Source organism: Pinus tabuliformis, chromosome 9, assembly GCF_031772625.1.
Source record: "Pinus tabuliformis cultivar Carrire ecotype Pingquan chromosome 9, CPIR1, whole genome shotgun sequence".
NCBI classification, from domain to species: Eukaryota; Viridiplantae; Streptophyta; class Pinopsida; order Pinales; family Pinaceae; genus Pinus; species Pinus tabuliformis.
Genome location: NC_142307.1, coordinates 422,421,745 through 422,433,269, shown reverse-complemented (window position 1 = coordinate 422,433,269; position 11,525 = coordinate 422,421,745).

The following is an 11,525-nucleotide window of genomic DNA, read 5'->3' as shown; positions in this document are numbered from 1 at the left end:
GTTTCAAAGGAGGGAATTCATGTCAATCCCTTTATGGTCTCAAGCAAGCCCGTTGAGCTTAGTATGCCAAAAATAGATTTCTTTTAGATAATGGTTTTTCTAGGTGTCATTCTGACAATACTATCTACACCAAGAAAGTGGGTAATTCTCTTATCATTTTTTTCATTTATGTTGATGATCTTATCCTTACTGGTAGTGATCACAAGATTATAAACCATGTGAAGTCTAGCCTTAACAAGAAGTTTGAAATGACAGACTTAGGTCACTTGCATTATTTTCTTTTTCTTCAAATCTTGCAATCCAAAGAACATATTTCCCTTTCCTAGTCCAAGTGTGCATGTGATCTTCTATGCCACTTTCACATGGAATACTGTAAGGCATCCCCTTCTCCATTTCAGTTTGGACCCAAACTTTTAGTCACTTATACTTCCCCTGATGTTGACGCTACCTTGTACCACTGGCTTGTTGGAAAACTTTTATATCTGACCCATACCGTCCCGACCTTTCCTTTGTTGTTGGCCTTGTTGCTCGATTTATGCAAAATGCATATGAAATTCATTGGAAAGTAGCTAAAAGAATACTTCACTATGTTCAAGGTATAGTTCAGTTTGGGATTCATTATAGTGCAGAAGCATCTCCTCTATTGGTTGGTTTCACTGATTCTGATTGGGCTAGTGACCCTGATGATCGGAAGTCTACTACAAGTTATGTATTCACTTTTGTTTATGGACATATTACATGGGCTTTGTTGGTTGTGGAGCATGATTTTTTAGAGGTCTTTGTTTCAGCTGGATGTATACCCCAGGAAGATTGTACACCCCTCTACGCAGGGGGGACTTGCCCCCTCGCGGGGGTTCGGGGGAGTCAATCCCCCCCCAACTGGGGGGTCCGGGGGCCAGCGGTCCCCCAGCGGGGGTTGCAGGGGCAACACCCCCGAAGCTAAAAACAGATGTAAAATTGCCTTGTAAAAGTATAGTAATTTCTAGTCAATCTGGGCCGTTCATTAGGCAGATGATCTAACAGTAGAACTTATGTTTAGTTTAGGGTATTTTTCCCTAGAAGGCAACCCCTCTATTTGTATGAGGGAATTATATTGAGGCTGTGTAATAGATGTGTATTCTCTGAGTGAGAAATAGAGAGGTGAGACTGTGAGAGAAAATAGAGTATATTACAACGGATCTACTGTAGGTTGTGTCTCTTCATTTTGCCGGATAATAGAAAGGAAGGACTGGTTGTTCGGGGTGGACGTAGCCCAAACTGGGTGAACCATGTATATCTATGTCTCTATGGTTTTATGCATTTTCTGTGCTTATATTTATGCAATATTCTATGTGTTCCATTGCTATGTAATATATAATTTTCTAACAGGCTTGCAAGAAACAAAGTGCCATTTATCTTTCTTCAGCAGAAGCAGAGTATCATGGAGTTGTTGAAACTAGTAAGGAATCCCTGTGGCTTCGTCAGATCCTATCAAATTTTGGTTTTGAGCAACAACAAAGACTACACTTTGGTGTGATAATCAAAGTACCATTCAACTATAAAAATATCCAGTCCAACATCAGCGTAACAAACACATTGAAATACACATGCACTTGATCAGAAAGCTCATTCATGACCATGTTCTTGAAGTGCAATATTTTTCAATCAATGATCAAGTTGCAAACATCGTTACAAAGGCTCTCATAGATGCGAAGTTTACTAAACTTCGATTTATGGTTGGAGTTCAGGAATTTGTCACTAAGGGGGTATAGGTTCTAATTCCTCCTTTATTCTCCTATTGTGACATTGTTGTACATCCTTCAATCCTATCCCAACTTGTTCTTAAGGGGGGATGTTAGGATATTTCGACACATAGGAAATAATTAAGTATAACTTGGTCTATTGTATAGTTAGGTAAAGTGTGTTTCTTTAGTATGTAATTTTTGTAACTTAGAATTTGACGGTCACAATATGTTCTAGACATGAAGTGATCCAGTGGTTCATTCTCTCCTTGGTATTACCGACACTTGATTTGTGGCTTAACACCCAATTGGTCCATGATCTCTATTTAAAGAGCATGGAGGGTCATTTGTTAGGTGACCATTCATGAGAGAAGCTCATGTAAATTTTATTTATTTTACATTAATAGATTGCCTAAAGTGGCCACGTTGGCTTAGGCCATGGACTATTTCCTTCTTTGACGGTTTTAACCATCAAGAATACTGATGTACTGATCTGTGATCTGTTTGTGAGCAGTGTATTTTGGTGTTCTATCTAAGGAACTTACCCTATAAATTCCTCCAGAAACTTTCAAAACAAAACAATAACTAATCTTTCAAATATAAGGCTACAATAGCTTCCATAGGTAGAAAAGAAAGCAATGATATATTATTTCCTCATGAGGTTCTCATAATAATACTATATTTACTTATGGAGTTTGATGATTGAAAAATAATTCTAACAATCATGCATCAAATAAAGACTCTTTATCAACTAGAAAGTAACTTGGTCAAGTCTAATTGGCGAATTAACATCCACTAAGGTCCCTCTGGTTAAAAAAGAAGCCATAGTTTATCTATTCAACTCTGTGGTTAAAAGAGCCTTGTAGAAACACTTTGTAGACCACTCAAATCCTTGTTAAGAGGAAAATTTTGACTTGTTAGAAATAAAATTAATCTTAATCAAATGAAATACCTACTATAATAACATAAATTAAAGAAAACAAAGAGAAGTATATACTAGGAAATATTTCAAAATGAAAAAGAGATATGTACATATAAGAAATGAGTGCAGATGTTGCAGCTTCGGACCTTCCAAACTTTCACTTGTACACACAACAAAATTCATTGATTGATGAAACTTAGAGCCACTATATAATGAGAATAGAAATTGGTATGACACATAGTTAAAAATTCTCTCTATAAATGAACTGAATTCCCTAGTTCCTACTCAGTTAAAATTTCCATGTATAAAGGAATTGAATTCCATACTTTTTACTCATTTTGACTATTTATACAAATTAAATGCAACTAATTAAGCTATCATTCCTCCCTTGAATGATCAAATCCTTAATTTGGCTTCTAAATATAACCAATCTAGTCCCTAGAACAGATGATAGTGTGCTTGGCCACACATTCTAGAAGAGATGCAAATTTCATCCCCAATGATGCATGAATTTTTTTGCTAGCGCCACATTATTTGATGCATTGATCAAGGTTGTTAGTGTTAGCTTCTATAGATTAAAGGGGTATTTTACCATGTTGTGAAGGAAATGATACAAGTATATGTCTTTATTTTTCCCAAAAATGTCTACAAATACTTCAACTAGTGACAATTTACCATATTAATTTCACTCCTATAAATGTTGATAAAAATAATTTTTTTTAATTTTTTAATTGGTTGATAAACCAAAATTAAAACAAAGCACCAAAAACACCTCTTAATGGTTTTATTTGGCTTTATTATAGAAAATTCCATGAAAATATGTAAAAGTGGGCAAAAAGGAACGTGAATATGGCTAAAAGGAGCAATGTTTAGGTATCTTTTAATGACAAAAATGAGTACCAATAATTGGTATGTTCACTAGTAAAAGCAAATATTGTATTTGTTTACGAAAGTGTAAAATTATTTTAGGGTAGGTATCTTTTAATGACAAAAATGAGTACCAATAATTGGTATGTTCACTAGTAAAAGCAAATATTGTATTTGTCTACGAAAGTGTAAAATTATTTTAGGGTCAAATAAGGTCATGAGGTTTGTTGGACACCTAATCTTCTAAGGGTTGGTGTGGAAGCTAAACAGTTAAAGGGAGTCCAAGAGATCACTTGGAATATGAAACCAAGGGTCACTAGACTTATATAAATATGTATCATTGTGAATAATAATGCATTCAAGACTGATCCTTCATATCTTCTATCTTTATCATGGTTCTGTTTAACAAGGTATCAGAACCTGGGAATTCTGGGATTGCTGTAGTTTGAGCCATTGATTTTGTGACCTTTTCTATGCACATCAGTCCTGTACTTATAAATATCTTCTCGTAAGTTTTACCTAACATTCCCTGTGCACCTAACACTCTACCTATCCTTGTTCCTTTGTTACTTGATCGGCTACATTATTTGACCCAGCGCCTACCTCTGCCATTATGGCCAGACTCTGCTATCTCTTAGAAAACCTGCCAATTATATGGTCTACTCAATCCCTGGCTATCACAGTCTGTGTAACACCAGCCGCACTACATGTCTGTTATTTTGTCCACCATAAGACATTTGCATCGGGCTCCTAAGGAAGTCGACTCGACCTGCTCAGATATTTCATCATTTTTCTATTGTTCTGGCACGATTTTCGTCCAGACGGAGTATTGAAAGAATTTGCGCTAAAATTGGCACGACCCTAGCCTTGACTAAGATCTCCTGATTATTCTATGATTCAACCGCATATCTGACGAGTATATTTAACATCTTCGACGATCTTGCCGACATCGTGAACCCTAAGTCAGGGTTCGCTCTGGTTGAAAATTTCAGAATTGGAACTATCAAGATCGGGTTTGATGTAGACGACACTTGGATTAATCGCTGGAGCGTGTAATTGCGAATTACATCTTTGATCTCGAGGACCTGCATGTTGGCTAGGCATGTGTTGTTTCCCTCGTCTAGCCACTACTGAATGTTGGACCCCGTCATATGTAAATCTGGTGCTTAGGCTCATCGGTGATGTCATTATGTGTAGGGATATCGGGCACTTGAAGAAGGAAGGAACTTGAGTGGAAAATTCTCTCTGCAGCTAGCATGAAGATCGAAAAAGGGTTGTGTGTTGTTCTAAAATTCTTCATGCAGGTGAATTTCACATAAGGGACGACGTGGATTCTTAAGAAACTTTCATTGCGTTGGAGAACTATGGGAGATTTTTCTTTTTTGGAACAATGCGCAAAGGCTACGTAGGGTTTTGGGCTTCTTATTTCATTTTTTATTTGGGTTTCGTTGGCTTGGAATCCGTTGAATATCTTTTGCAGATGAAGATGTCAAATCTTCATGAAAACCTTTGAGATACCATTACGACTTTGAGGAGTTCGGAGCTTAAGAATTTTGGACAGAATTTACCCAGATCATGGGCATTCGTGAGGATCTTGAAGGGTAGATCAGTTGCACCTTGAGTTAACATAGAATTCGTTGAAGTCATTGGTTAATTCAGAACGCATCAAAGGTTATTGGAAATGATCTCTTGTAATCTTTCTTGAAGCCCTACAGTTTTAATGGTGGACGTTTCGTTGAATAAATTGCTAGAGATTGGCATGGTTTCTTAGCAAATTATGATGATGACGTTTGTAAAATTTCGACACTATTTTGATGATTGCATGACAGTGAAGTAACGAATGAATAATAGGGTTTCCTCAGCAGCAAAGAAGCATTATAACATTGCAATTTTGGGTCTGCGGCTTCCTAAAAAATCAGAAATCTAATGTTACAATGGAATTATTGTGACTATTTGGCCTAATTCTATTTCTAAAACAACATATCTGATATTGGCTTGATTTGTAATCCAATCTGAGGCTTAATTTGTGTTGAAGCATTGTATTGGAAAATCCCTCTCCGCCCTCACAAAATTTTTGGCACAAATCAAGGGAGATATCATACACATGAAGCCTATTCAAGCCTGACTTATGAATAAGACTAAATTAAATACAAAACGTATTGAAACTTGATCTGTGTGATGCCCTAATCATATCCGAAATCATTGTTATTCTTGAGGTGTTTCCAGTCTACGAATTTGAACCATTGTAAACCAAAAACAAACTGAAGTTGTCTTCATTAACATTGAGGCAGATCGTTGGTTACACTTTCATATTAAGATCAGAGGACACACACTCGAAGCTCCAACCATATTCAAGCCTAAAGCATGGTAATGACATTGCATTGTGAGTGAGTGCTGCATCTTCTTCATTGGTTCATAGTTGTGATCAAAAAATGGATAAAATTTATGAAGTATTAGAGTTCCTGAAAACACAATCTACTACTGATGACACAATCCAAATCAGCAAAAACTCTCTCTCAGAAATTCATATTTGTCTCCAAAATGCACATTAGAAAATTTATTTAGATATAACAACATAGTCATGATTCAGAACTTATTTATGTTCCAAATAATCCCATTTTTTAGTCCAAAGTTCACTGTAATGAACAACCAGAAATTGTTCAAATCATTGAGCCCAGTACAAGAGCATGCTTGAATGAAGAAGCACAAATTTAACATACACTTCCCAAGCCCATCATTAGACCTTGGGAAGAGCTTCTCAATAACATAACATAACCAATCTTGGATATGACAAGGATGTGTCCTTTCATATTCCAGATTACTCAAATCTAATCCAATTTTAAAGTGTTGGATTTCTTTATGACAGTTCACCTTCAGTTGTTCCAGATCCTGCTCCTCTTCCACAATAGCCACAACAAAATGTTAAATTCCAACATTGTGACAGAGTTGGCCATATGAAAGATCATTGTTTTCATCTTCATCCATGTGAGCACTGTCATAAAACCACTCATTCTTCAAATAAATGTTTAAGAAAAAACCTCCTGCAAGAACAACGATTCATCTTGGATTGACCACTTCTTGGCAATGGGCTTCAACAACCAAGAAGATATTTCAGTCATATGTCAGAACTTGTTCTAGAGTATTGAACAATCTTGTAGTTGAGTTTTCTCTATCTTCTCACCTTGTATCTGATACGAGGAGAAGTCATGGTCATCTATAAGCCTCAAAGACATAGAAGTTCAAGTGAGCCTGAGTCACAACTTGCCATACCAGATTCAGAGTTGTAGCCAAAGAGAAAGATGCCACTGAGTATGCCTTTGGTTGATGTTCAGCCTTAAACCATCTATGCAGGGTTGAGACCTCCCTTTTTAGGTTAAACTTCTCCCTCTTCAAATAATTAGGGACACTTCCTCAGTAAAAGATTTCAACTTCTTTCCACATTTGGATGAGTTTCAGGAACTACACTAAACATTCTAGTGTTGGTGGTCATCCTTAAACCACCCTCTTATACAAACATTTCAGAGAGCACATTCAACCTAGTGTTGCCATGCATTTTTGCATATTTTGTATTACAACTCTCTTCTTGGAATCATACATACCCCTTCAGATTAAGGGGAGGAATGTTGGACACCTAATCCTCTAAGGGTTGGTGTGGAAGATGAATAGTCAAAGGGATTCCAAGAGACCACTTGGAATATGAAACCAAGGGTCACTAGACTTGTATAAATATGTATCATTGTGAATAATAATGCATTCAAGGTTGATCCTTCATATCTTTTGTCTTCACCATGATTGTGTTTAACAAGGTCTTTTTTAGAAATGTGTATATATCTTACATGGCATCTATCTAACTTCATCTTATAATAGTCGAACATCCTAGCCTCATATTTGGAAATATCAGATAATTGGCCTTGGGCATTGGAAATAAAAGATAGAATGGCCTCAAGATATGTACAGGAAAGATTTAAAGCATATTTGGCATTTCTAAAATATCATATTGGGTTTCTTAGTGATTCAAGACCATGCGAACTTTGATGTTGCATCTAATGGTTGAGGGTTAAAGTTGGATCTGCCTTCATTTAGTGATGGTGAGTTCAAGTTTTGTTCATGTGCATGTTCCATTATAATGCAATTGATATGTTGCATTTGAACAAGGGTAAAATATTTTTTATTTCTTTTTATAATTTGAAGAATTTATGAATATATATTTAGAAAAAAAGGAAACTTTGAGTAAACCTACCTCAAACTAAATATGGATGATGACAATGTTCCTTGTCTTTGTGTTGTGAGGAAAATTATAATGTTTCTAGGTGAATATTCCCATAGATCTTCACAACTGAGTGATAGAATAAAAGATAGATGTTCATTGCTTATCCCTAGATCTAAAACCCCAAATCCTTTTACATACAAGGAAAATTAAAGTGAGGAAATTGGTGCTTACCTTTATGTGAAGGATGTGTGTGATATTGAATGACACAATTGTTGAAGACCTTGCTCTATCTTTCGATACTTGTATTTTACACACAATGAACACAAGATATACTAAATCTTATTTTCCTAACAATAAAAATGTTAAAGATATTATAGATCTAATCTAGATTGTTATGAAAAATCAAGATTCCTTTTTTTTTTGTCGGTCAAAGAAACTTCATTATATTATCATAACATCAAATTCAACAAAATACATCATCGCCACAACATCAAAATACATCACTACTGCCTCACAAGGCTGTGTTGTAGGCTTAAGAGCTGGTGTGGGCCTTACTTTGAATAATATGAAGCCTAAAAAGAAGCCAAGACAACATGTGTCATTGGTTATTACCGATACAAAAGGAGCAAAAAGCATTTCTTGGGAATACACACTAAGGAGGCGGGTTGGACGGAAACGCGGGAGGAGCAACAAAGAATGCAACCCGCTCATGTGTATGATAGTCTATGTGTTCCACCTGAGTCTCCAAGGCACAAAGATGGTCGTTTGTGTGCCAGAGCTGCCGCCAAAGGCCTTCTATGGAGTCTAGGATCTCATTTTGCATATGATGGAGGTCATTAATATAAGACGCCAGTTCATTCCTTTCATCATACCTCTGCTCCCTCAGAGTTTCCATGCTGAGCTAGATTTTTTTCAGCTAGGCCGCAATGGACTCTAGTGTGGTTGGAGCCTCGACGTGGCCCAAGGAGCGGCCTAGGTGTTAGCCTCCTGCTGCAGCAGGTTAATCATCTTTCATGATCGACATTTTTACATGCCAAATATGTCATACTTTGCTTGCTGCAATGCTCCATATTTTCTACAGATGACCAGAGAAGTATCCATGAAGGTGTGCTAGTTTTAATGCTACTGCTTTGTTCTAGTTTTGATGAGTAATCCATTTTGATCAGTTTTCAGTTAAGGGAGGGCCAAACAGCTTAATCTTGGTCTCCCTAGGTTTCAATTTCCTGTTATAGAATATAGAGAATCATTATCTGTCCAAACAGCTTAATCTTGGCAGATTTGTAGATAGGTAGAGAAACAAGGGTGCTCAACAGCTTAATCTGAGCCCCTGGATGCAATAAGTGTAGATTTAGATAAGAGGACAGCAAGAAGAAAAGAATGAAAAGCTGGGTATGCTAGTTCAAGTGCACCCAAACCAAAAGGAAGAGAAAATGCTAGGCAAGTAGGTTGGGTAAGTAGTTTTGTGGTTGCAGAATCATGACTTGTGATCCCTTTCATATTTTCAAGTGTCATATCCATTCATATCACAAGTTGAAGGCAACTTTTCAGTTGGAGGACTTCAAGCGAGGCATGTCTAACTCCCCCCTTCTTCCTCTCCCCCAAATCAATCACTAACTTCCCCCAAAGAGGTCAAGATCTGCTTGATACCTCTTAGATTTATCATTCTCCATATCATCTGCCTTGGTGGAGATCTGCTTCACTCAAGAAATGCTCACACTTCTTCTATCAGTCATTTTCCCCCATTGATAGCCTAAGACATCATACTTAGCGCTTGTTCTCATCTTTGTCATATTAACTACTAACTTTACTATGTAGCTCCCTATTTGTTTACCCTTCCCCTACTAAACTATGTATATAACTCGCCTATATACTTATCCTCTCCCCCTGGTTGAAAGATAACCATATACATCCTCGGGAATTGCTAAGTTTATCTGTAACTTAGCAAGAACCCTCATTACCCCCTCTAACCATCTCCCAAATGCATAAGGACTCATTCCTTTGCATAGTTTCCCTTCATATGTATAAAAATCATCCTTTTGGCCTTGTTTTACCTTTTTAAGGCATAAACCCCTTTTTAAGGCCTAAAATTCTTCTCAAATCCATTAAAATCCTCCCAAGTGCCTTTGGAATCCTTCCAAGGCATGAATCCTCCCTTTTTGGGCCATCGAACCCCTTCCGATGGCTTATAAACCATTTAACATGCCAAAGGAGACCCCTCCGAATGCATTAACCTTACCTTTTTCCCAAAATGCATGCTCCGATGAGAAAGAAGTCTTTTTGGTCCCCCTCCGATGCGATATCGCAGTCGGGAGGGGGCAACAATCAATGTTGGCCCATATATATGTTCCCCCGATGGTTTATCGCCGATCGCGACTTCGCGTTGGCGTATCGCAAAGTTTTGTGCCATGTATATATGCCCCTGACCCCTCCACCGATGCGATATCGCTATCGCATCTGAAGCGATATCGCTATCGGGGGCCCTCCGCATCGTAATTTCCCGTTTTAATGCATATATCATGTTTTATCGTTCAAACGTAAGTTTTTCATAAAACTTAAGCTTATCACAAATCCCCGCATTTTCATATAGAGCAGGCCCTATCGCAAATTCCCCGATGGCGGAACAACGACCAAATCATAGTCGTCCATCGTTCCGCCCGGATCAACGGTCCAGATCGTTTCGGCGATCGCACATATGTATATACCAGTTGTCCCGCCGATTGCCGAAGTCCCGAAATAATCACAGCCATCCATTTTTGGGCCCCAGATCAATGGCTCATATGTAATCGCATCGCTCCCATATGGCTCCGACCAGCGGAGCCGAAAAGATATAAGGTGCGGCTTATGAGGTTTTCGGGTCCGTAAGGTCCCCGGGCGCAGCGAAAAGGGTGGCTCCGATATTCCGGAGCCGATAATTTATAAAGGGTAGTTTTGAAAGGGATTTCGGGTCCGTTGGACCCGTTTCAAATGCAAATCCGCCGATATGATGGGTTCCGATGGTTCAAACCCGATCTCCATAAAAAATGGGCACAAAGGCATTTCGGGTCCGCAAACCAAATTTATGTAAATCTGCCGATATAACATCGCTGATGGGCCAGACCCGAAATCCATCAAGAAGGAGCCTATAAGCAGATTGGGTCCGGGGGTTCATCGCTCATCGGAGGTTTATGTTGTTGGGACCGCCGATCCGCCGATCGCCGAGTTAGCGCCAGCCGTTGGATCGGCCCGCGCCGGATCCAACGGCCAGGATTTAATCTAATGCACAGTGATCGCTCCCGCCCCATTTTTGATGAAATTTCATGTTGTAAGGCATTTTTGCCTTATAAAGCAAAAAGGGCCATTTTTTACAGGACTTCCTCCAGCGCCCGCGCCCGGCTCCCGATAAGGGAAATCATGCATTCCCAAGCCATTTTGGATCGCTCCAAAGCCCTGTTTTGCTCCAGAAAGCCAGTCTCGGCCTCAGCACAGTCAGCAGCATTAAATCCTCCTCTGTTTGGCGGTTTTCTTCAGGTCTAGCATTATTTTGATCGGCCATGCGCCGATAGCATTCCAAAAGCCACGGAGGACATCAGCAGCAGTTATTTTTTGCCTTGAAAGGACAGAAAGAGGCGATTTGACAGTTTCAAGTATATCAGGGCAGAGAAAAGTGGCCCGATTGAAGCCGCAAAGAGTATCAGAGGAAAGATAAAGCCCATATTCTTGTCAAAGAGTATCAGGAAGTGGCAAAGTGTATCAGTGAAGATATATCAGCAGCCCGAAGCAGGAAAACATTAAACAACTCCCCAGCAAAGTCAACAAAACAGCTCTA